We start from the raw sequence: 26,618 nt of genomic DNA on the forward strand, positions 1-26,618 counted from the left end.
AACCCTTTTTCCAGATTACCTTTTATGGATGGCGTCAGCAGGACATCGTATCCCATCATGTGATTTAGCGGTCATGTAAATACATTTGTGGGAAACGTCAATCGTATTGTTTTCATTCAATGAAAGGGGGTAAAAAAAAAAGGGAAAAACGAGCTCATGTAACTGTAAGCTGTAAGTAAGGCTCTGCCTTTTAGATTAGAGTTATTCCGATACCGATACTGGTATCGGTTACTCGGGCCGATACCACCCTCAAGTACTCGGAACCGGCCCGATACTTTGCACTGCAGCAAATCACCAAAAACAGCCGATCTACAAGCATAAGACAACTGACAACTGTAGATCAGAGGACAGAGATCCATCTGCATCTATGAGAAAAAGGGGGTAAAATAAGTTGTTACGCAACAACAAAAAAGTACTCGTATCGGTACTTGGTATCGGCGAGTACTAAAAATGAAGTACTTGTACTCATACTCTGTCTGAAAAAGATGGTATCGGGACAACTCTATTTTAGATCTGATCCTATAGGCCAGCAGGTCTTTTAGATCTGATCCTATAGACCAGCAGGTCTTTTAGATCCGATCCTATAGGCCAGCAGGTCTTTTAGATCCGATAGGCCAGCAGATCTGCAAACTGTGCTTCAGGGGAAACGTTGACACTGCTCTTTGTCCAGAATGACTAAACACAGTGAGAGAGAGAGAGCGAGAGCGAGAGCGAGAGCGAGAGAGAGCGAGAGAGAGAGAGAGAGAGAGAGAGAGAGAGCAGAGATTCAGTGTTCCACTCAAGGACAGTTTGGTTGCAGTGGGAATTGAACCCCCCACCTTTTCGTTTAAATGTCTCCATCAGTCTAAAACTTCCACTGGCCTCTGTCAGTCCATCTTCTACAACAGCAGTTTCCTAACCTGTGGGGCACACTGGTGGGGCCGTGACGTAAGGACTAGTACGCCCACTGAGCCGTGACGTAAGGACTAGTACCCCCACTGAGCCGTGACGTAAGGACTAGTACCCCCACTGAGCTGTGACGTAAGGACTAGTACGCCCACTGAGCTGTGACGTAAGGACTAGTACCCCCACTGAGCTGTGACGTAAGGACTAGTACCCCCACTGAGCTGTGACGTAAGGACTAGTACCCCCACTGAGCCGTGACGTAAGGACTAGTACCCCCACTGAGCCGTGACGTAAGGACTAGTACCCCCACTGAGCCGTGACGTAAGGACTAGTACCCCCACTGAGCCATGACGTAAGGCCCACTTGCTTTTCGGGCAAGTGGGCATGACCTGGCTTTGGGCCTGTACCTGACCTGTACTTGCCCGATGGGCAAGTTCCTTTGAGACCTTATTAGCGTCAACCCCTGCATGTCGGACCGACGCATGGTCGGGATCGACGGCTGATCTCCACTATTTTTTTAAATCGAAGAACGACTGACATAGAAACATAGCTTTTTCAGAAAACTGTCAGGATGTAGAAGACATTTTTAGAATCTGATCTCAGGTCAAAATGGGTTAAAAAAGACAAACATTAATTAACTGACTGCCAAGAGGACTTGATTTTGAGGCTAGAACAACCCAGAGACAGACCGACTGATGGAAGACATCTATCTCCCGTCTGTGGTCGCCTGCGTCAGCCTCAGAATACTTTGATAATAATTTGCAATCTATCCAGATCACTTCAGATTAACCACTTAAACCCATACAGCCAAACATCCTCGCCAGAAATAGCAGGTCAACAAACAGCCCAACGTATTGAGAACGGCAGGCCTGGAAGTGCATCATGTAAGGTTGGAGCTGCTGGGGGTGCTGACTCCCACAGCCTCCATTTTCACCGCATCGATTTTCAACTCAGTGTGACAAAGTGCTTCATCTGGTACAGTGCAGCACAGAGACCCAACCCCCCCTACACCCCCCCCCCCCCCAGCCCCCCCTACACCCCCCCCCCCCCCCCCCAGCAAAGATGATGAAAAGAAAGCCTTTTTATTTCATAGAACATAAGGTCGGTGTTGTTCATTATTAAGATAAGGCCAGTGACCGCAGGAGAGACCCACAGTCGGAAAGCTGAGAGGGAGACAGTGTGGGAGAGACAGACACTAGGACAGCTGAGAGACAGTGTGGGAGAGACAGACACTAGGACAGCTGAGAGGGAGACAGTGTGGGAGAGACAGACACTAGGACAGCTGAGAGGGAGACAGTGTGGGAGAGACAGACACTAGGACAGCTGAGAGGGAGACAGTGTGGGAGAGACAGACACTAGGACAGCTGAGAGGGAGACAGTGTAGGAGAGACAGACAGTAGGACAGCTGAGAGACAGACAGTGTGGGAGAGACAGACACTAGGACAGCTGAGAGAGAGACAGTGTAGGAGAGACAGACAGTAGGACAGCTGAGAGGGAGACAGTGTGGGAGAGACAGACAGTAGGACAGCTGAGAGGGAGACAGTGTGGGAGAGACAGACACTAGGACAGCTGAGAGGGAGACAGTGTAGGAGAGACAGACAGTAGGACAGCTGAGAGGGAGACAGTGTAGGAGAGACAGACAGTAGGACAGCTGAGAGGGAGACAGTGTGGGAGAGACAGACACTAGGACAGCTGAGAGGGAGACAGTGTAGGAGAGACAGACAGTAGGACAGCTGAGAGGGAGACAGTGTAGGAGAGACAGACAGTAGGACATCTGAGAGGGAGACAGTGTGGGAGAGACAGACACTAGGACAGCTGAGAGGGAGACAGTGTGGAAGAGACAGACAGTAGGACAGCTGAGAGGGAGACAGTGTAGGAGAGACCCACAGTCGGAAAGCTGAGAGGGAGACAGTGTGGGAGAGACAGACAGTAGGACAGCTGAGAGGGAGACAGTGTAGGAGAGAAAGACAGTAGGACAGCTGAGAGGGAGACAGTGTAGGAGAGACAGACAGTAGGACAGCTGAGAGGGAGACAGTGTAGGAGAGACAGACAGCAGGAAAGCTGAGAGGGAGACAGTGTAGGAGAGACAGACAGTAGGACAGCTGAGAGGGAGACAGACAGTAGGACAGCTGAGAGGGAGACAGTGTAGGAGAGACAGACAGTAGGACAGCTGAGAGGGAGACAGTGTGGGAGAGACATACAGTAGGACAGCTGAGAGGGAGACAGTGTAGGAGAGACAGACAGTAGGACAGCTGAGAGGGAGACAGTGTGGGAGAGACAGACAGTAGGACAGCTGAGAGGGAGACAGTGTAGGAGAGACAGACAGTAGGACAGCTGAGAGGGAGACAGTGTAGGAGAGACAGACAGTAGGACAGCTGAGAGGGAGACAGTGTGGGAGAGACAGACACTAGGACAGCTGAGAGGGAGACAGTGTAGGAGAGACAGACAGTAGGACAGCTGAGAGGGAGACAGTGTGGGAGAGACAGACACTAGGACAGCTGAGAGGGAGACAGTGTAGGAGAGAAAGACAGTAGGACAGCTGAGAGGGAGACAGTGTAGGAGAGACAGACAGTAGGACAGCTGAGAGGGAGACAGTGTAGGAGAGACAGACAGCAGGAAAGCTGAGAGGGAGACAGTGTAGGAGAGACAGACAGTAGGACAGCTGAGAGGGAGACAGTGTAGGAGAGACCCACAGTCGGAAAGCTGAGAGGGAGACAGTGTGGGAGAGACAGACAGTAGGACAGCTGAGAGGGAGACAGTGTAGGAGAGAAAGACAGTAGGACAGCTGAGAGGGAGACAGTGTAGGAGAGACAGACAGTAGGACAGCTGAGAGGGAGACAGTGTAGGAGAGACAGACAGCAGGAAAGCTGAGAGGGAGACAGTGTAGGAGAGACAGACAGTAGGACAGCTGAGAGGGAGACAGTGTAGGAGAGACAGACAGTAGGACAGCTGAGAGGGAGACAGTGTGGGAGAGACATACAGTAGGACAGCTGAGAGGGAGACAGTGTAGGAGAGACAGACAGTAGGACAGCTGAGAGGGAGACAGTGTGGGAGAGACAGACAGTAGGACAGCTGAGAGGGAGACAGTGTAGGAGAGACAGACAGTAGGACAGCTGAGAGGGAGACAGTGTAGGAGAGACAGACAGTAGGACAGCTGAGAGGGAGACAGTGTGGGAGAGACAGACACTAGGACAGCTGAGAGGGAGACAGTGTAGGAGAGACAGACAGTAGGACAGCTGAGAGGGAGACAGTGTGGGAGAGACAGACACTAGGACAGCTGAGAGGGAGACAGTGTAGGAGAGAAAGACAGTAGGACAGCTGAGAGGGAGACAGTGTAGGAGAGACAGACAGTAGGACAGCTGAGAGGGAGACAGTGTAGGAGAGACAGACAGCAGGAAAGCTGAGAGGGAGACAGTGTAGGAGAGACAGACAGTAGGACAGCTGAGAGGGAGACAGACAGTAGGACAGCTGAGAGGGAGACAGTGTAGGAGAGACAGACAGTAGGACAGCTGAGAGGGAGACAGTGTGGGAGAGACATACAGTAGGACAGCTGAGAGGGAGACAGTGTAGGAGAGACAGACAGTAGGACAGCTGAGAGGGAGACAGTGTGGGAGAGACAGACAGTAGGACAGCTGAGAGGGAGACAGTGTAGGAGAGACAGACAGTAGGACAGCTGAGAGGGAGACAGTGTGGGAGAGACAGACAGTAGGACAGCTGAGAGGGAGACAGTGTGGGAGAGACAGACACTAGGACAGCTGAGAGGGAGACAGTGTAGGAGAGACAGACAGTAGGACAGCTGAGAGGGAGACAGTGTGGGAGAGACAGACACTAGGACAGCTGAGAGGGAGACAGTGTAGGAGAGAAAAGACAGTAGGACAGCTGAGAGGGAGACAGTGTAGGAGAGACAGACAGTAGGACAGCTGAGAGGGAGACAGTGTAGGAGAGACAGACAGCAGGAAAGCTGAGAGGGAGACAGTGTAGGAGAGACAGACAGTAGGACAGCTGAGAGGGAGACAGACAGTAGGACAGCTGAGAGGGAGACAGACAGTAGGACAGCTGAGAGGGACAGACAGTGACCAGAGACAGAGCCATGAGACGGAGCACCATTGTGGGTGTTTTTTGACACATGAACAGTTGACCCAATAGATAGCTCGAAACATGTTGGATTAATAAAGTATCGTCTCCTCGTTTTAAACTTTGAGCACCCGGATCTCCTCCTTTCTTTATCCGATGTTTTATCCAGACTGATCCAGGTGCACCTTTGTACTATTTAAACATCGGTTTTTTTTCCTGTCAGCACGTGGTCGTTTCTTGGCCTCTGCCAGTTGACCCAAAAATTTGACTTAAAGATGTGCCGTCATTCTATAGTGAAAATAGTGTACAGAAAGTGTTGAAAGTATGCTTTTATGTGGCCACACCCATCGGTTCATTAAGTATACCTGGTTCTCACCTTAGCACCACCCACCTGAACTTAAAGGGGCATTCCACTCATTTTCAACATTTTACTATGTCATTAATGTACCTTAGAGCTGTTGTGTGGAAATAATAAAAAAAAAATCCCCCATTCTGTGTTTCCTAGAACTAGAGGTCTGAAAAAAATCATTAACATGGTGAAACACATCTTGATGATGTCATCAAGATGTGTTTCACCATGTTAATGATTTTTTTCATAATTACAGTTCTAGGAAATACAAAATGGGGGGACTTTTTTATTATTTCCACACAACAGCTCTAAGGTATATTAATGACATAGTAAAATGTTGAAAATGGGTGGTTTTCCCCTTTAAGCCTAATGTGGGAGAGGTTGGGGTTATGAAACCAAAAATACACAGGGAAGACATATTTGAATATTCTAACCACACCTGGTATGGGGGTCTATTACTACTATACTATAGAGTAATGTTAACTCCATAAATACATGCAAAACAGTACAAAAATACAGAAAAAGTACAAATATCACGGCACTTTAAAAAAGACAAACATTAACCCATTTTGGTGTTGTAAGCATTATGTTGTACTCTAGCTAAGTACTTAGATACTTAGATCTACAAGCTCATCGGTGCCGCGCTATGAACTTGTAGGTCTGCTATTTTAGAAAAATCGTGAAAATGTGCCTCAAATCTTTGAATATATATTCTTTCAGAGTTTCAGTTTTTAACTCAAATCTTTAATTGCTTCCAGGAGGTCACTGGAACAACATTTTCAGATGGGGGTCGGCGGCCAATTACAGATAGTTTTTGGGGTCTTTGACACGAAATATTGAGAACCACTGATATAGAAACATGAGGTTTTTCAGAAAAAATGACATTTTAAAAAGACATTTTTTTAATTTCGACGTCAGGCCTAAATCGGTTTTAATTAACTAACTGCCAAGAGGACTTGATTTTGAGGCTACAACAACATGAACCCAGAGACAGACCGACTGATGGAAGACATCTATCTCCCATCTGTGGTCGCCTGCGTCAGCCTCCCTGTCTGTCTGTCTGTACTGTACCACACTCACTCAGGAGGATCATATGACAGGCTGTCAACATACAGTAATAAGATGGATGGCCGGCAGGACTGGTGGATGATGTGGGGAGTCGGGGACGCCATTGTCTCTAAAACATGAACATGTATCCGTTTTCCATGAGAGTGCCATCACTCCTGTGTGGAGTTTACATGCAGCGCATACATCAATATGGAGGCCAATATAGGGATAGAATGATGGATGAGAGAGGGAGAGAGAGAGGGGAGAGAGAGAGAGAGAGAGAGAGAGAGAGAGAGAGAGAGAGAGAGAGAGAGGCGAGAGAGAGAGAGAGGGAGAGAGAGAGAGAGAGAGAGAGAGAGAGAGAGAGGCGAGAGAGAGAGAGAGAGAGAGAGAGAGAGAGAGAGAGAGAGAGAGATGAGTAGGCGAGTTGGATGAAATATGATAAATCATTAGTCCGATGTTAGATCTTAGCTGAGAGGGTTTCTGTCATGATGGCTGGACATCCTCTGGACCATGGACTGACCCCCTCCTCTTCTCTCCTCTCCTCCATGGCCCTGACCTTCTCTTCTTTTCTCCTCTGGACCATGTGCCTGACCCCAAGGTTACTATGACTACTGCTATATCCTCCTCTCCTCTCCTCTCCTCTCCTCTCCTCTCCCAGGATCAAGGAGAAAGACAATGTGATCGGGACATGATGGGGACATTACTATTATTAATATTATATCCATATCATGATATTAGACTGGATATTGTCTGTGATTTTGGGACATTGTATGATTGTGATATGGCATAAGTGTTCTATAAAAATATCAACATCGGATCGGGAAAAATCTGTATTGGAAGATACTCAAAATTAAATGATGGAATCGGATCGGGAATCGGATCGGGAGCAAAGAAAACGTGATCGAGTTATGGCATTGCGAAGCCACACACACACACCTCATAAATCGTGCATACATATACAATTACACACGCGCGACCCATCGCGAACACACACGCTAACATACTCCTGTGCATACATGTGCACATGCATGCGCAGTAACAGGGAAACCGTGGCGACAGCGTGACGACACCGTGACGACAGCGTGACGACAGCGTGACGACAGCGTGACGACAGCGTGACGACAGCGTGACGACAGCGTGACGACAGCGTGACGACAGCGTGACGACAGCGCACAACGCACTTTCACAGCAATGGCAGTGAAAAAAGGGGTATTCACAGTATTGGGTGCATAAGCTAATGATGGTCAATGATGCCCGTGTGTCGAATGCAGATCAATTGCTCCAAGCACTGAGGAGAAGCGGTCAGTAAGGACAGACAGACATTTCATAAAAATACGGTGACGGTAGGTTAGATAGTCTCTGTTCTATTCTGGTGAAACGGAGTCATGGTGCTTAACTGCTTATATTGTGCATGTTGGCTCACTGCAAACACAGACATCAACGGGGGCTTGAGCCCCTGCCCTTTTACCCGTCTGTAAAACAACTGCCCTTTCCAGACCACGAATGCAGCATAAATGGTGAACGTGAACAAATTTGTTTAGAAATCCATGTTGTTACACCGCATCTACACTAGCTAAAGAGAGCAGGGTTGGACCCTGTGAGGTTGTAGATCTGCTATTTTTGTCCAAAAGTGCCCTCTTAACGAGATTTCAGCCCCTGCTCCTCTTACGGCCGGGCTCCCCCGGGCGTGTCAGCGTCGCGTCAGCGTCACCGTCAGGGAATGTTCCCTTTTTAATCAATGAAGGGTGGCTCCACTGCCCGCGTTGACGGAGACGCGACGCGTGCATTAAAATTGAACCGGTGCGTTTTTTGACGCGACGCAGACGCAACGCAACGCGTCCGGTGGAGCCCTGGCGTAACACTCTCTGCACGTCCTTGCAGGCAAACACTCTGTTACACCAGGGGGTCTCAGAGTGTGGCAGGAAACCAAACACTCTGCTACACCAGTGGGTCTCAGAGTGTGGCAGGAAACCAAACACTCTGCTACACCAGTGGGTCTCAGAGTGTGGCAGGAAACCAAACACTCTGCTACACCAGTGGGTCTCAGAGTGTGGCAGGAAACCAAACACTCTGCTACACCAGTGGGTCTCAGAGTGTGGCAGGAAACCAAACACTCTGCTACACCAGTGGGTCTCAGAGTGTGGCAGGAAACCAAACACTCTGCTACACCAGGGGGTCTCAGAGTGTGGCAGGAAACCAAACACTCTGCTACACCAGTGGGTCTCAGAGTGTGGCAGGAAACCAACACATGGAGTCTGTGTCTCTGCCTTTGATGTGCCGACTCCCCGAGGTCATGCTCTGTCTCTCTGATAGACAGGCTGAACCGCATTGGGCCAGGAGTCAGAACAAACTGTACCCCCCCTCCCTCCCTCCCCCCTCCTCCTCCTCCCTCCCTGCTTCCAGTGGAGTGCCTATGTAAGGGTCCATTTGGTTTTGTTTGTACACTATGAGTTATGGGGGTTTCCCTTTTTTTTATATATGTTTTATCCCACAATTTTGTAACCCATTTTTTCACCCAGTGTCAATTATCTAATGTAATCCTGGGCGCTACACTTCCTCTGCCAACCTGGGGGGGGGGGCAGCAGACTGACCTCATGCTTCCTTCTATGCATGAGGAGTCCAACCTGGCTGGCCAGGGGAAGGTAGTTTTAGAGACCAGGATTACAGGATGTTTTATGTGAGGGTACCTACCCTAGGGGACACGGGCAGAACATGCAAACTCCACACAGAAAGTTATGGGGGTTTCCTTGAATGGAAATGAACCACTGTGCTAACAATAAAACAAAATGGGACAGAGCCTTGAATTAATTAGTAACTGCTGAGACTTGTGAAGGAAGAGAGGAAGAGACCCAGTTTCTTCCCAATGTGTGGGCGCTGTGCATAAGAGCCTAAATTCTGTCTGTTGCTGCCGGCTGCAGGTGTGGAAACACCTCACACAATGAAAACTAAGCTGTGATGACTAAAACTAAGACTAAATGTATTGACAATTTATGTCAACAAATTAGAACTAGACTAAAATGTTAGGAAGGGATTGATTGATTGATTGATTGAAGAATTTATTAACAGTTTGCAGAATTACAGTACATTTCAAGCACAAACTCAATACAAAGGCTGTTAACTGTGAGTGGACGACCCAATTAAGCATTACACTTGTTTCCAACAGGGTCCACCATGTTCAAATCATCAAAACATTTAGAGACGTACAAATAGACACTTCTATAGACAGAACAGGAATTCATCAAAAAGGAGGTAAAAAGGGAAAAGAAATATATACAGTGAGGGGAAAAAAGGGGGGGGCGGGGGGGGGATTCAGATTTTACGGGGGCCAGTTTCGAATTGCAGCCATCCGTAGGTGCCCTTTGAGAGCGGTTTTGAAGGAGTCAAGGGATTCGCATGTCTTAATGACAGTTGGTAGGGCGTTCCACATTTTGGTGGCATACTAGTGGACAAGAGATCCAGTAGTCATTTTACACTTGGTTGCATGCTGAAAATAGCAGATCTACAAGCTCACAACGCGTCGCGCTGCGACACGTTGTGAGCTTGTAGATCTGCTATTTTCAGCAAGTGTAAAATCAGCCATTACGACGGCATCAAGGCCCACCAAAACACATTTTAGTCGACTAAATCAACTGTAGATTTAGTCGACTAAAGTCTTATGATATTTAGTCGACTAAAACTAGACTAACACTAAAAAAATTCCGGGTGACTAAAATGTGACTAAAACTAAATGAAAACTATTCAAGAGACAAATCAAAATTTGCTGTGAAAAACAGCACTGGTGGAAACACCTCACACTGTGAGATGAGGCAGCATTTATATGCAGCACCTCCACCAGGGCCTGCTCACATATTCACAGGAAAACTGTCGTAGTTATAGCTGAGAATTAAACAGCTCAGCTGCAGGTTTGCGTATCCATCTGTTCCACTGACTGTATAGTACAGGACATCTATGGAAAATACAGGATCAACCTCTAACTAATTGCAAAAAAAACGAACTCAGCTGAATTTGGCCATAGCAACTTGCCCAAATGTGCTGACCTCATTACATTTTGGCAAGTTGCTATGGCCAAATTTAGCCCAATGAGTGTTTTTATGCAAAACTAATGCTTGGAATGGCTTCAGCATCATGACAACAACCTAGTTTGATATGTCACATGCTACTTAAAGCATAAGGAAATTTAGAAAATATTGCCTTATAATGGATGTCAATGGTGGCCACACTGTACAGGCTATTTTCAACACTTTCCCCTCAGACAATTCCAGGCAACTTTCTTTCTGTTATTCAGGATATATTGAAGATGCAAAATCAGTTGAGTTTGGGTTTTTTGCAATTAGTTAGAGGTCAAATTACATTACTGGACTAGTATGGTGTTGTAGGTTTGAACAAATCTTGCCATCTTTGAGCCTCACACTTTCAATAGTCTACCCAGCTCCTTATTAGGAACGCACTATTAATCGGTCATCCTATGGGTCAGTCACTCGATGTTGGCCGTTGTTGGCCTTAACCCATTCTGGGTTGAAAAATAACAGATCTACAGTGCCGCGCCATCTCCAGGCCTTACTACTACTCCTTATCCAGGCCTCAGCCATCTCCACAATTTACAATTTTTACAATTTAGGCATTTAGCAGACGCTTTTAATCCAGAGCGACTTACATTAAGCAAGAACAAAAAAGCATGGCAATACATCACATACATAAAAAGCATTTATCATGAAATATGCGTAAGCTAGATCTACAAGCTCGTAGCGCGGCGCGCTATGAGCTTGTAGATCTGCTATTTTTCAATAGCTAAAGCATAACATAATGATAACACCAAAAGGGGTTCCTGCCCAAAATCGGTTAAAACAAAATGTCAGACGCCAGGGGAGTTAACCTTTGCTGCACACTCACTCTCTCTTCCACTGCAGTCGGGGGAAAGAAACTCATCTCTTCCGACTCAATCACATCTTCTCATATCGTTTTGATAGATGCTAGTTATACTAAAGCTATGTTGGGTACTTGTTCACAGTCACACAGGCTATGTTAGAGAATAGACTGAAGTCTGTTTGCTTGACCATAAATGTTATTTCGATAACATTTTGGTTGGACCAATGCAGTTTTGTTTGGACCAATGCTAGGTTTGATGTGCATCTACACTAACATCGTCATCATTTTTCGACCGCGGTCGAGATCATGGATTTCACAATGCCACGCCAGACTTTCCGGTCCTTCATTGCCATCCCCAGTCCCTGCTTACTGATGCCTGTGTCCCTATAGCGATGACATCAGGGAACGACAGTTTCCTACTTCTGGTCTGCTTTGAGGCAGGACTCCAGAGAAGAAGGGAAGATATAACCTCATTGTCAGCTCTGTAGCAGTGGCCGGCAAACTGTGTTCTTCTGGATCGGACCAGTGAAGAAACACGGGGAAGGTTGCCGTTTGATTGATTGATTGAAAAATGTATTAACAGTTTGCAGAATTACAGTACATTTCAAGCACAAACTCAATACAAAGGCTGTTAACTGTGAGTGGACGACCCAATTAAGCATTACACTTGTTTCCAATAAATAAAACCACACCATGTTCAATTCATCAAAACCATTTAGAGACGTACAAATAGACACTTATATATAGACAAAGGACAGAACAGGAATTCATCATAAAGGAGGTAAAAAGGGAAAAGAAACATATACAGTGAGGGGAAAAAAAGGGTTGGCGGTGGGGGCCGGGGGGATTCACGATCAGCTCCGTTCATTTGTTTGTTTTCTTTGGAGGAGCTGCGTTGGGTCCCCAAGTCGGCTCCATATAGATCAGTCGATGGGTGGCTCTTCCAAGACAGATTTTGCGCTCTCATTAGAAGGCGGGTGTAAGTGCCATCCAACCGTTTCTCTAATTTCTTTGAAAGTGTACACTAGCAGTGTGACTGTGACATAGTGACACTCTGCAAGACATTGCCAATGGTAGCCAGAAAGACGAAGATACACATGTTGATAATGGTTTTGTTCTCTCTCTGCCAGCCCAGTGCTGACAACAGGAGACACTGTGGTACACAAGCTCGCTGCATGGCAGAACAGGAAAAATGAGCTACTTTCAAAATGACAAGCTCAACAAGATCTACCCACCGAAAAAAATATTTTACCATTGCTGAAAATATAAATTAAATGATGTACCCGAGGGGGCTTCGGAACCGCGGAGCTGCGTTACATATAAGACAAATGCACTTGGAATGGGAAATGGAGGGGGAGAAATGGAATAGGTAGGGGGGGGTTTTTTGTATTTAATTTGTAATGCTACTGACGTTTTTGTGCACAGCAACACTCTTGAAAACAAAGTATTACATTATGGGTTTCAGCTGACAGGCCTTTTTGATGTCAATCAAACAAGCCACCCTAATTCAAGTGGCAGATGCCAAACACAGCCTTTGTGATCTACTGGTAGATATACTGTGATCTACTGGTAGATCTATTGTGATCTACTGGTAGATCACAATCTACTGGTAGATCTACTGTGATCTACTGGTAGATCACAATCTACCTTTTGGGCACCCCTGTAAATGCTGCGCGCGCACGCACGCACGCACACACAACAAAACATACCTATGCAAGCAACGCAATACAGCCATGGAGAGACAGACGGACATCTGTATGGACAGACGTCCCTGCCATGTGCAACGACTGTGCGCGCACGCGCGCACAGTCGTTGCGCGCGACGACCACACACACACACACACACACACACACACACACACACACACACACACACACACACACACACACACACACACACACACACACACACACACACACACACACACACACACACACACACACACACACACACACACACACACACACACACACACACACACACACACACACACACACACACACAAAATCTAAGCTAAAAGCAGTGAAACAATAAGCAGGAATACCGCGCCCGGTGCCAACGACCCTTGAACTTCCACTACTGCTGTGCGTGTGATGTTGGCATTATTAGGAATGGGAACATTCTGCTACTGTACTCTGACTGGATTAGTGTCCGTCCTGCTCTTTGGCCTGGAAACAAATGCAAATGCCATTTTGTTGTAAACTCCAACAAATCCTGTATATACTGTACATACATTAGTAGTGACTCGGCAGTCTCGCCCCCCCCCCCCCCCCCGCAGTGATGTCAATAGGTTTTCAATGTAATGGGTCCCAGGGGTGGTCTCTTAGATGGGACCCAGGGGTGGTCTTTTAGCCCATTCTGGGCGGGAACCCCTTTTGGTGTTTTAACAATTATTTTAAACTTTATCTATTGATAAATAGCAGCTCATAGCGCGGCACCAAGTGCCGCACTACAAGCAAATGGTAGATCTGCCATTTTTGAAAAATCGTGAAAATGTGGTGCAAATCTTTGAATATATATATATATATTCTTCCAGAGCGAATGTTTTTAACTCAAATATTTGCTCCTGGGAGGTCACTCACTGGAACAACATATTTTCAGATGGGGGTCGGTGGCCAATTACATATATTTTTGGGGGTCCTTGACATGAAAGTGTTTGAGAACCACTGACATAGAAACATAGGGTTTTTCAGAAAACTGTCAGGATTTAGAAGACATTTGTAGAATCGTCCTCAGGTCTAAATGGGTTAGATGGGTCCCGGGGACATTGTATAAACGAGGTTAGAGTACAGTACTGAATACAGTATTGCATCCCAGGACCCCCGGAGGTCGACATGATTGCGTCCTTTCTCAATTCAGTGAGTCTAAGGATGCAGGGATGCAGGCTATTTGCATCACTGCATACCCATTTATTTATTTATTTTTTCAAACCCTGGAAGAAGAAAGCCATCAGAATTACAGGGTTTGGAACGTGGGATCCAGAACCGGAGGAACCGGATCCAACATATTCTGGATCCGGGATTTCCGGGTTTATCACGTGAGAGCTGGTATGTGTGGAAATCACATCTGCAATACAATAACCTAAATGCCTATAAGAAATATGCCCAAAGAAGCCGCTTATAATGAGCAGACTTGGCAACACTGGCTACTACGAGGCCCACGGCAGTCGGCAGGATGGTGTAAATGGGGCCGGGGGCGTGTCACAGTCACAGTATAACGAAGCGTGTCAAGCTGTCAACCCAATTCCACCGTTCAGAAACGTCGTGCACGTGGCGCGGCGAGCCTCCTCCTCCGTTCACAAACGTCGTGCACGTGGCGCGGCGAGCCTCCTCCTCCGTCACACCATGCTACTAAAGGGACAGTATAGTGGCGCGGGACCAGTGTTGATTTCGTCGACTAAAACTAAGACGAGAAATGTTCGTCAACTACCTTTTTTCACTGACGAAAACTAAATGGAAACTAAATGAAAACTAAGCTACGATGACTAAAACTAAGACTAAATATACTGACAATTGTGTCAACAACAAAAAAACTATAATAAAATGTTAGGAAGGGACTATAGTGGACAAGAGATCCAGTGTAAGTCATTTTACACTTGGTTGCATGCTGAAAATAGCCGATCTACAAGCTCACAACGCGTTGCGCTGCGACGCGTTGTGATACTGAACAAAACTAACTGCTCCTCCCGATGAGCAAGTTGGAATCACCATGGCTTGCACTGTGCCATTGGTGCCTCCTTCCACCACCGTGAATTTAAGTGAAGGGTGAATGTAATGCACAATGTGTAAATCGCTTTGAATAAAAGGTGCTATAGAAATTTGAAGACCATTTTTAGGCTACCATTTACAAATCAGGGGCTCTCTGGCAGTGGGCATGTACCAAAAACACAGATTTAAAATGACCCATCTCCTTTTTCTGCATGTACAGGTACATCTCCTGGACATAACGCTAGCATGTCACAGGTAGGCCTACTTACTCCCTAATCCCTACATACAGTACTATCCTTGATGCTGAGTGCCAAGCAGAGAGGCATTGTTATTGTCTCCACCAGGCCGAAGGCATGGGGAGAGAGTATGTTTTGCACTCCGTCCGTCCGTCCTTCCTTCCGTCCGTCCGTCCTTCCGTCCGTCCGTTATCAGCTAATCTCCGGCACCGTTGGCCCGATCAATGCCAAACTTTGCACACACACTCCCTGGATGCCAACGATGAACCTCTGCCCCACATTTTCCAGAACGGCCTGTTATAGCGCCACCATGAGGCAGCTTTTCACATTGTTTACCTAAAACTGCACCGATCTGCGTGATACGTTGCATGCACACTCCCTAGAGGCCAAGGACAAACCTTTGACCTGCATTTTCCGCATCTGCCTTTTATAGCGCCACCAGGAGGCCGACTTTTGTAAAACACATGTTTTGATATTACTCCTCCAGATTCTGTCCAAAAATCTCACAAATCGTTACACAGTATCTCTATGGTCATGTGCTCAAGTCGGATCTGTCCGATATTTCATATTCCATCCTAATTGGCTATAATTGGCTTTCACAGTTTGCAAGATTGCCCCGTTTTGAACAAAAGCCTCAAATCATGAACGCAGCATGCAATTTACGTGAAATCTTTCACACATTTTCTTACTAGGCTGAGGAATATATCTCACCCTTTTCACATTGGCCTGTTATAGCGCCACCAACAGGTTGATTTTTGCAAAACACATTTTTGGAACAAAATGCTTCAAAAACATGTTTATATTAATCCTAAACATTTTGCCAAACATCTCACACAGTCCTATCCTCCTGGTGGAGACCTGTGCCCAGAAGGGCACTTTTTCTAGTTACAGTTGTTCCGATACCGATACTGGTATCGCATACTCGGGCCGATACCACCCTCAAGTATTCGTATTCGGTACTCGGAACCGGCCCGATAATGCAGCAAATCACCAAAAACAGCTGATCTACAAGCATGAATGACAACTGACAAGTGTATAGGCATGACAATGAAATTAAATTGGAGAAAAAGGGGGTAAAATAAGTAGTTACTCAACAAAAATAAAGACTACTCGTATCGGTACGGTACGCGGTATCCGCCAGTACTAAAAATTAAGTACTTGTACTCGGTCTGGGAAAATAATGGTATCGGGTATACTCCAATTGTTATAGTTTTGTTATGACCTGGCCACTGTGGCCAGGGATCAAACCCCAACCGCCCAGTCTCAGGGTGGACACTCTAACCACAAGTCCACTGAGACGGTTATTGCTTAGTTGCCAAATACGGTACGATCCCGTATTTTACGGGGACGGTTGGGAACTCTACGTGGCCCTCTGGAGTGAGTGTGGAGATATAGTGGCCCTGTCCATGGTCAAAGTGGCCCACCCCTGGCCTATATACTAGCCTTGATGCCGAGTGGCAAGCAGAAAGGCATTGTTATAGTTTTGTTATGACCTGGCCAGGGATCAAACCCCAACAACCGCCCAGTCTCAGGATGGACACTCTAACCCCAAGTCCACTGAGACGGTTATTGCTACAGTCACATATCCCATTCTGGACCGGAACCAGTTTGTGTTTTAAAGGAGCATTCAGTGATTTGGGTGATTTGGAAAACCACCCAGTCCGCCCCGGTAACAAAATGTGCACATGCACGCTCTACAGTGGGGGGAAGTGCAACAGGCCAACAGCATGTGCACCAAGGCCCGCCCCCACTCGATCATGATTGGAGGAAGGCCCCTCTCATCCTGATTGGATGAAGGTTTTGCCACCCGCCACCAAAACTGAAACTAGGGTTTTTTTACCCCAGGGGCTCACTGGGGACAGGGAAGCTTTCCTTATATGGTCAGCACACTCTATAGTAGGGAGGATTATCCAGAAAAAAAAGAAAAAATAAGTGATATTTGAATTAAGTCAAATCACTGAATATACCTTTAACTAAGCATTATTTAGCTATTGAAAAATAGCAGATCTACAAGCTCGTAGGTCTGCTATTTTTTTTAAATCGTGAAAATGTGGCACAAATCTTTGAATATATATTCTTTCAGAAGACTTTTTATTTATTTCGACGTCGGGCCTCAATGGGATAAGCTAGCTCTCTCACATGGTGGGAACTGAACAGAACCCTGAACAGAACCCTAGTGGGAACTGAACAGAACCCTGGTGGGAACTGAACAGAACCCTGGTGGGAACTGAACAGAACCCTGGTGGGAACTGAACAGAACCCTGGTGGGAACTGAACAGAACCCTGGTGGGAACTGAACAGAACCCTGGTGGGACCTGAACAGAACCCTGGTGGGAACTGAACAGAACCCTGAACAGAACCCTGGTGGGACCTGAACAGAACCCTGGTGGGACCTGAACAGAACCCTGGTGGGACCTGAACAGAACCCTGAACAGAACCCTGGTGGGACCTGAACAGAACCCTGAACAGAACCCTGGTGGGAACTGAACAGAACCCTGGTGGGAACTGAACAGAACCCTGGTGGGAACTGAACAGAACCCTGGTGGGAACTGAACAGAACCCTGGTGGGAACTGAACAGAACCCTGGTGGGACCTGAACAGAACCCTGGTGGGACCTGAACAGAACCCTGGTGGGACCTGAACAGAACCCTGGTGGGACCTGAACAGAACCCTGGTGGGACCTGAACAGAACCCTGAACAGAACCCTGGTGGGACCTGAACAGAACCCTGAACAGAACCCTGGTGGGACCTGAACAGAACCCTGAACAGAACCCTGGTGGGACCTGAACAGAACCCTGAACAGAACCCTGAACAGAACCCTGGTGGGAACTGAACAGAACCCTGGTGGGACCTGAACAGAACCCTGAACAGAACCCTGAACAGAACCCTGGTGGGACCTGAACAGAACCCTGAACAGAACCCTGAACAGAACCCTGAACAGAACCCTGGTGGGAACTGAACAGAACCCTGGTGGGAACTGAACAGAACCCTGGTGGGAACTGAACAGAACCCTGGTGGGAACTGAACAGAACCCTGAACAGAACCCTGGTGGGAACTGAACAGAACCCTGGTGGGAACTGAACAGAACCCTGGTGGGAACTGAACAGAACCCTGGTGGGACCTGAACAGAACCCTGAACAGAACCCTGGTGGGAACTGAACAGAACCCTGGTGGGACCTGAACAGAACCCTGGTGGGAACTGAACAGAACCCTGGTGGGACCTGAACAGAACCCTGGTGGGACCTGAACAGAACCCTGGTGGGAACTGAACAGAACCCTGGTGGGACCTGAACAGAACCCTGGTGGGACCTGAACAGAACCCTGGTGGGAACTGAACAGAACCCTGGTGGGAACTGAACAGAACCCTGGTTCTGAACAGAACCCTGGTGGGAACTGAACAGAACCCTGGTGGGAACTGAACAGAACCCTGGTGGGACCTGAACAGAACCCTGGTGGGACCTGAACAGAACCCTGAACAGAACCCTGGTGGGACCTGAACAGAACCCTGGTGGGACCTGAACAGAACCCTGGTGGGAACTGAACAGAACCCTGAACAGAACCCTGGTGGGACCTGAACAGAACCCTGAACAGAACCCTGGTGGGACCTGAACAGAACCCTGAACAGAACCCTGGTGGGAACTGAACAGAACCCTGGTGGGAACTGAACAGAACCCTGAACAGAACCCTGGTGGGACCTGAACAGAACCCTGAACAGAACCCTGGTGGGACCTGAACAGAACCCTGAACAGAACCCTGGTGGGACCTGAACAGAACCCTGGTGGGAACTGAACAGAACCCTGAACAGAACCCTGGTGGGACCTGAACAGAACCCTGAACAGAACCCTGGTGGGACCTGAACAGAACCCTGAACAGAACCCTGGTGGGAACTGAACAGAACCCCGGTGGGAACTGAACAGAACCCTGAACAGAACCCTGGTGGGACCTGAACAGAACCCTGAACAGAACCCTGGTGGGACCTGAACAGAACCCTGGTGGGAACTGAACAGAACCCTGAACAGAACCCTGGTGGGACCTGAACAGAACCCTGGTGGGACCTGAACAGAACCCTGGTGGGACCTGAACAGAACCCTGGTGGGACCTGAACAGAACCCTGGTGGGACCTGAACAGAACCCTGGTGGGAACTGAACAGAACCCTGAACAGAACCCTGGTGGGAACTGAACAGAACCCTGGTGGGAACTGAACAGAACCCTGGTGGGACCTGAACAGAACCCTGGTGGGAACTGAACAGAACCCTGGTGGGAACGGAACAGAACCCTAGTGGGAACTGAACAGAACCCTAGTGCCAATGTTGGTGCCACAAGAAGTGATATTGTTGGCAAGCATTGGTGTAGATTTAGCACCATCCTTTATACACACTATTCATTATTAATGCTATCCATCAATGATGCGCTACCTCGTGATGTTCTTGTTTCATATTTAAGGTCTTTAAATAAAATATAAGCACTATTTATAATCTGTGTATCATGACTCGACTGTTCATTCCTCATGTGAATTGAACTCAAAACTTCACATTATTTTGACTAAAACAGGCAGAGTAAAGTAAGGAAACAATCTTCAGCATGTAGAAAGACAAAACTATTGAAATACATTCTGGAGGGGCACGGTGGCACAGTCGGTAGTGCTGTCGCCTCACAGCTAGAAGGTCCTGGGTTCGATTCCCGCTGGGGATGCTGTGGGCGTGTTCTCTCCTCCGTGTCATCAGTGCCCATACCATACCCGAGGCGGGGTTTGCAAAAGGGCCTTTCTGTGTGGAGTTTGCATGTTCTCCCCGTGTCCCCTAGGGTAGGTACCCTCACATGTTATCCCTGTGTCCCTTAGGGTAGGTACCCTCACAAAAAACATTAATCCTGGTCTCTAAACTGCCTCCCCCTGGCCAGCCGGGGCACCTGATGGAGGGGAAAGGAACTGGTCGGAATAACGTGTTCCTTCCACACGCTGCGTCCGGCCGGGTGAAAGAATGGGTTGCAAAATCGTGGGATAAAATTTTAAAAATAAAACATTCTGGTGAATGTATCAATACTGTTCAAATTAAATATCCCCTAGTATTGTTTATAATGGACGATTTGGTTTTCGGGTTAAGTGAACATGAACTGGCCTGGGCCATGGCTCAGCGGTCCAGGCACCTTGGCTGGTAATCCAGTCTGGCAGTGTGCCGCGGGTTCGACTCCCGATCCCGACGGCCTTTACTGCATGTCTTCCCCCCATCTCTCTCCCCATTTCCTGTCAGCATACTGTCTGTCCCTCTATAAAATATATATAAAATAAAGGCGAAAGCCACAAAAAAAACATTTAAAAAAAAGTGAACATGAACCGTACTTGCCCGACGGTCCCAGCAAAATGGCCTCTCAGAAGAGGTTTACTTTAGACTTTAGAGTCAACCCCTGCATTCAGAACACACAACGGAAAGAAGAACACAGTGCACGGACACTGTGTGGAGGGGCGGGGGGGACGGAGGGACGGAGGGACGGAGGGACGGAGGGGGGGGACGTGGACGTAGGCAGGATTCCTGTCCTGTCCACTTCCCTTTGGTGCAGGAGGAGGAATGGCCGAGCTCCTCTTGGAGTCCTGCTGTTGTTTTGGCAGGTGATTAACCAGTTCAAGCCTGACGTCGAAATTAAAAAAAAAAAGTTTTCTAAATCATGACAATTTTCGGAAAGATTTGAGGCACATTTTAACAATTTTTCAAAAATAGCAGACGTACAAGTTCATAGCGCGCCACTCGGTGGCGCGCTATGAGCTTGTAGATCTGCTATTTTTCAATAGCTAAATTATAACAATGTTTAAAACACCAAAACGGGTTCCCGCCCCAAAATGGGTTAATGGTTAATGTGGTTAAACGCTAACGTGACATGGATGCGTTCCAGGTCTCAATGGATTAATAAAGCCCCAGCATGCACCACCAGCAGCAGTCAGGCCAAGCACATTACAGAAAGTGTAGGAGCAAGCGATACGAAACACACGCTGTGGGGGGGCTGGCTGGCTGGCTGGCTGGGGGGCTGGCTGACTGACTGACTGACTGACTGGCTGACTGGATGGCTGGGCCACCGAATAAATGCCACTGAAACGTGCACACAGACATCCAGAGATTAAAATAAGGTGCATTTTGCATCCCAAACGCAGTTTATAGTTAAGGGACGCAATAAAAACAACGACCTCTGCATCCACGCCACGGGATGCACTACTGTACTCAGCATGTACAGTAAAAAAAAAAATACATGTCAATGAAATGGGAGTTAAATGCTGCAATTTGTAAAAAAAAGAAAAGGCAAAATATGACTCCTAATGTCGTTGAAGTGGGACTCATAAAATGTCCCTGGGACTCATCTAAAAGACCATCCCTGCATCCCGGGACTCATTACATTGAAAACCTATTTACATAACTGGACATCAAAGGGAGCTTCAGCCCCTGCCCTTTTACCCGTCTGTAAAACAACTGCCCTCTCCAGACCACGAATGCAGCATTTACTAATGGTGAAAGAAATGCAAATGCCTCTCCTTTCCATGCCATGCTGGAAGGCAGCATTCAGGAGAATTGCTTGTTTTACCCCAAAGTCTCCTGAACTTGGAACACAGCATTTTGGCATTGAACAAATTTGTTTGGAAATCCATGTCGTACACCCGCATCTCCTCTAGCTAAAGAGTGCTGGGTTGCTGTTGAAAATAGCTGATCTACAAGCTCGCGACGCGTTGTGAGCTTGTAGATCAGCTATTTTTGTATGAAAGTGCCCTCTTACGGGATTTCAGCCCCTGCCTCTCGAACACTCTCTGCGTGTCCCTGACTGGAACCTTCTCTCGTACACCACCGTTTCTCAAAGTCGGGTGCAAAGGACCGTCCGGGACTCGTTATGGGTCTGTAACTCTGAGAGCGTTCCACATGGAACCCTTATGGGTCTGTAACTCTGAGAGCGTTCCACAGGGAACCCTTATGGGTCTGTAACTCTGAGAGCGTTCCACAGGGAACCCTTATGGGTCTGTAACTCTGAGAGCGTTCCACATGGAACCCTTATGGGTCTGTAGCTCTGAGAGCGTTCCACAGGGAACCCTTATGGGTCTGTAACTCTGAGAGCGTTCCACATGGAACCCTTATGGGTCTGTAACTCTGAGAGCGTTCCACATGGAACCCTTATGGGTCTGTAACTCTGAGAGCGTTCCACATGGAACCCTTATGGGTCTTTAACTCTGAGAGCGTTCCACATGGAACCCTTATGGGTCTGTAACTCTGAGAGCGTTCCACATGGAACCCTTATGGGTCTGTAACTCTGAGAGCGTTCCACATGGAACCCTTATGGGTCTGTAACTCTGAGAGCGTTCCACATGGAACCCTTATGGGTCTGTAACTCTGAGAGCGTTCCACATGGAACCCTTATGGGTCTGTAACTCAGAGCGTTCCACGTGGAACCCTTATGGGTCTGTAACTCTGAGAGCGTTCCACATGGAACCCTTATGGGTCTGTAACTCTGAGAGCGTTCCACATGGAACCCTTATGGGTCTGTAACTCTGAGAGCGTTCCACATGGAACCCTTATGGGTCTGTAACTCTGAGAGCGTTCCACGTGGAACCCTTATGGGTCTGTAACTCTGAGAGCGTTCCACATGGAACCCTTATGGGTCTGTAACTCTGAGAGCGTTCCACATGGATGGAACCCTTATGGGTCTGTAACTCAGAGCGTTCCACATGGAACCCAACACTGAGGACTAGTATACAGTGTAGACCAGGGGTCCTCAACTAGAAATGCTGAAGGTCCACTAATATTTTTTGAAAAAGACTAAGGTCCGGTGGTCCCATGAGCGCGGCGCGGGCCACGCAGCGGCCAGCGGAGAGCAGGGCTCTATGCCTGTTTAGTACAGTCACACCAAGGCAAGCTTATACAAATCTGATCCCCTTCCAACCAACCAATACTGGGGTGCAGAGTATGGAAATAAAATGTTTCACAAATATTCCCCTCCAAAAATTCACAGAAAATGAGAGGTATTGTGTTGAGGCACAAAGAACACTTTTATTTTGTTATTTTACCAGGGGTCCGCCTATTGAGGACCCCTGGTGTAGACAGCCAGGGGTCCTCCTATATATACGAGATAACAACAGTATTCGTTTTATCAAATGGATGTCCGACATGGGCTAGAATGCATATTAAACTGGTGGTTCTTGAAATTAAACAGGGTTGAGAATCACTGGCACAGGTCTGTCTGGCTGTCTGTCTGTCTGAGAGAGCCAGAGAGAGAGAGAGAGACAACATGATCTGAAATTCTGAATCATCATTCTTATACATTATCTCATTAGGTCGAGTGTCTCCGCTGTCTGTCTGTCCAAGACAATGTTTGTATCAGATCACACAGGCCTTTTGATTGGACGACCCGACCCGTCTTTTGCCTTCATATACAGTAGACAAATATTGCGCTAGAATATTAATTGCAACACGTACGGTATACACTGCATGCCGAGTGATCGTGTCTGTCAAACCCTGTCTATTAATATTCACCTCACAGAGCGACATACCTGCTCGTTCCAACCAACCAGCTGGGTCACACACACACACAGTGGGGGTTGGTTAGTCAGTGAGTTGTCAGGCAACCCACTAACCTATGGTTGTAATACACCCTTAGAGATTATACTCTAAGGGTGTATTTAATCAAATATCTGAATTTATACAAAGGATTTCTAATAAACATATCTCCACGAGTTTGCGCACACGCGTGGCGCTGTGCACACACACACACACACACACACAAATTGTTGCCACTTTCAAGCAGCATACAGCTGACACTGATAAAGGTTAGTTTCTGCTAAGATGTAGCAGGCGTTCTCACACTAAACGTGTGACCTCTAGCATTGTGTGACCCCATGGGGGCGCTAATGTGCAGCTAGCAATGTTACTCAACTCAAATGTATAGCCTATAGGCCAAGACCAATGGTCGACTAAAGTGCTGTACAGGTTAAAAAGATAAGCAAAAATCAGACCCGTCTGAAGTGAGTGGTGCGGTGCTGTACTGTACTGTACTGTACTGTACTGTACTGTACTGTACTAGCCCTCCTCCCTGGCCTGTGTGTGTCTGTGTGTTAGGCTGTGCAACAGTGACACTTGGTGGTGAACAAACGCTATAACGCTATTTTCGTGCTCGGACACAGGGACCGACCCAGGGACACAGGGACCGACCCAGGGACACAGGGACCGGCCCAGGGACACAGGGACCGGCCCAGGGACACAGGGACCGGCCCAGGGACACAGCCACACACATAGCTGTCTATAGGAGTGGTTGCACCACTCAAAAAGGAGAGAAAGAATGTTGTATGTTTATATTATAGCACTCATGGTTGACATGTTCTAAATCATGGCGTCAACTTGATTGGTTGAATTGGTTGAAGATTTAAAGGTATATTCAGTGATTTCACTTAATTCAAATATCACTTATTTTTTCTTATTTTTTGGATAATCCTCCCTACTATAAAGCGTGCTGACCATATAAGGAGTTCTTCCCTGTCCCCAGTGAGCCCCTGGGGTCAAAAAACCCTAGTTTCGGTTTGGACTTTGGGTGGCAAAGCCTTCATCCAATCAGGATGAGAGGGGCCTTCCTCTAATCATGATCGAGTGGGGCGGGCCTTGGTGCATGTGCTGTTGGTCTGTTGTACTTCCCCCACTGTAGAGTATGCATGTGCACATCTTGTTACCGGGGCGGACCAGGGTTTTTTCCAAATCACTGAATGCTCCTTTAAGACCTAAGGAATTAAGCCTAATGGCTTTGTTTCCTTCGTACTCAATTGCACTTGTTTCTTTGTGTGAAATGGTGTGAAATCCTGGAAGTAAAAACGCCTGGGTTTCCGAGGATGGTTTCCCAGTAAAACTCACGTTGTGAAAGGCTGAAAGAAAGAGGGGGGGGCTCTCTTTAATTGACTAATTCAGTGGTTCCCAAACTTTTTCGTGTCAAGGGCCCCCAAATCAACATTTATTAGGTCACGGACCCCCATTTGAAAACATATGCCAGTGACCCCGATAAGGGAGGATTTTTACGGCTCTATAGCAGTGATTCCGAAACATATTTATTTCAAGGACCCCCAGTTTCACACGCATTATGCTATGGACCCCCGATTTAATGGAATTTCTATCTCTGGTACCCTGCATTTTACACTCATTTTACACTGAGTTACAGACCCATAAGGGTCCATTTGGTTCCTATCTCTAATTGAGCTAGGTACCCCCTGGAACTCCCTCAAGTACCCCTAGGGGTCCCCGGACCCCACTTTGGGAACCCATGGACTAATTGACGTGAATTGCAGAAATATTGGGTCTGCACAGACAGACTGCAGCATCAAAGCTGCCTGGTTCTCAAGAGCAGTGGTTCGCCAAACCCTGCTGGTCACTTAATACAGTAGCCTGGCTCATGCTAGTAGCCACACTGTGTGTGTGTGTGTGTGTGTGTGTGTGTGTGTGTGTGTGTGTGTGTGTGTGTGTGTGTTTTAATTGTAGCAGAACAGACCCCGTTACTGCTGTTGTCGCTTGTCCACCACAACACAATTATTATAACTACAACGAGCCTGCAATAGCGCGTTGTTGTCGGCAAGCGACGCCGCAGCGGCAGGCCGAACATCGTTTGCACGCATGCAGCAGCTAGGGACAGCTGTGTGTCCCTAGCATTTAAAAGAACACAACAACACCTATACATTACAAATAGATAAAATGTGTGTGTGTGTGTGTGTGTGTGTGTGTGTGTGTCATTTAAAAGAACACGACAACACCTATACATTACAAATATAATATACAGTGTCACGGCGCGTGACATCCTCCTCCCTCGTGCACGCGGCTGCCTGACACAACAAAACAATAACTGCGTCTATCATCATCATTACTAACAAATGAAGGAAGGGGGGGGGGGGGAATACACAAACAAACACCAACACACACACACACACGATCACTCACCCTCCTCTCCTCTCTCCTTCTCCTGCTAATTCACTTAAATTCCGATACCGATCTCCTTCTTCCTTCCTTTTTTTCCGTCCTCTCTTCCTTTGAAATTATAAAATCACAGTCCGTCCCGGCGGGGAAAGAAAGAAGAGAAAAAAACAAATAATAATTGTGTGTATAACAATTCCAACCAAACCCTCTCGATCTAGACCCGCAGCTATAGTCCAAATAATGCCAGTTGTCTTTCTGTTGTGGGGTTATTTTAATTAGAGTTAATAGAATCCGTCCCTGGATCAGATCAGTGCATCATCCTCATCATGATGTGTGGTGGTGTGGGTGTGTGTGTGTGTGTGTGTGTGTGTGTGTGTTTTTAGATCATATAAATAAAGCAGTGTAATGTGTGTCTTCCTCGAGCCTCCTCCAGCAACCAACAAACTGCCATTTCATACCCGACGTCTCGCCGAGCACTGTTGCCACGTTGCGGCGTGAGAGAGAGAGAAACAAGCAAACGGGTCTATGAAAACGAGC

General features: G+C 47.4%; 1 protein-coding gene across 2 annotated transcripts in view; it reads right to left on the reverse strand.

Moving 5' to 3' along the window:
- Positions 1-26,493, reverse strand: part of mapk8b (mitogen-activated protein kinase 8b) — an 85,394-nt gene extending 58,901 nt beyond the window's left edge. For both annotated transcript variants that reach the window (XM_079491981.1, XM_079491982.1), the window contains exon 1: positions 26,106-26,493. The gene's annotated coding sequence lies outside the window, so the exon portion shown is untranslated. The remainder of the gene's footprint in view (positions 1-26,105) is intronic.
- Positions 26,494-26,618: the final 125 nt, after the last annotated feature.

This window comes from Electrona antarctica (assembly GCF_951216825.1).
Source record: "Electrona antarctica genome assembly, chromosome: 22".
NCBI classification, from domain to species: domain Eukaryota; kingdom Metazoa; phylum Chordata; class Actinopteri; order Myctophiformes; family Myctophidae; genus Electrona; species Electrona antarctica.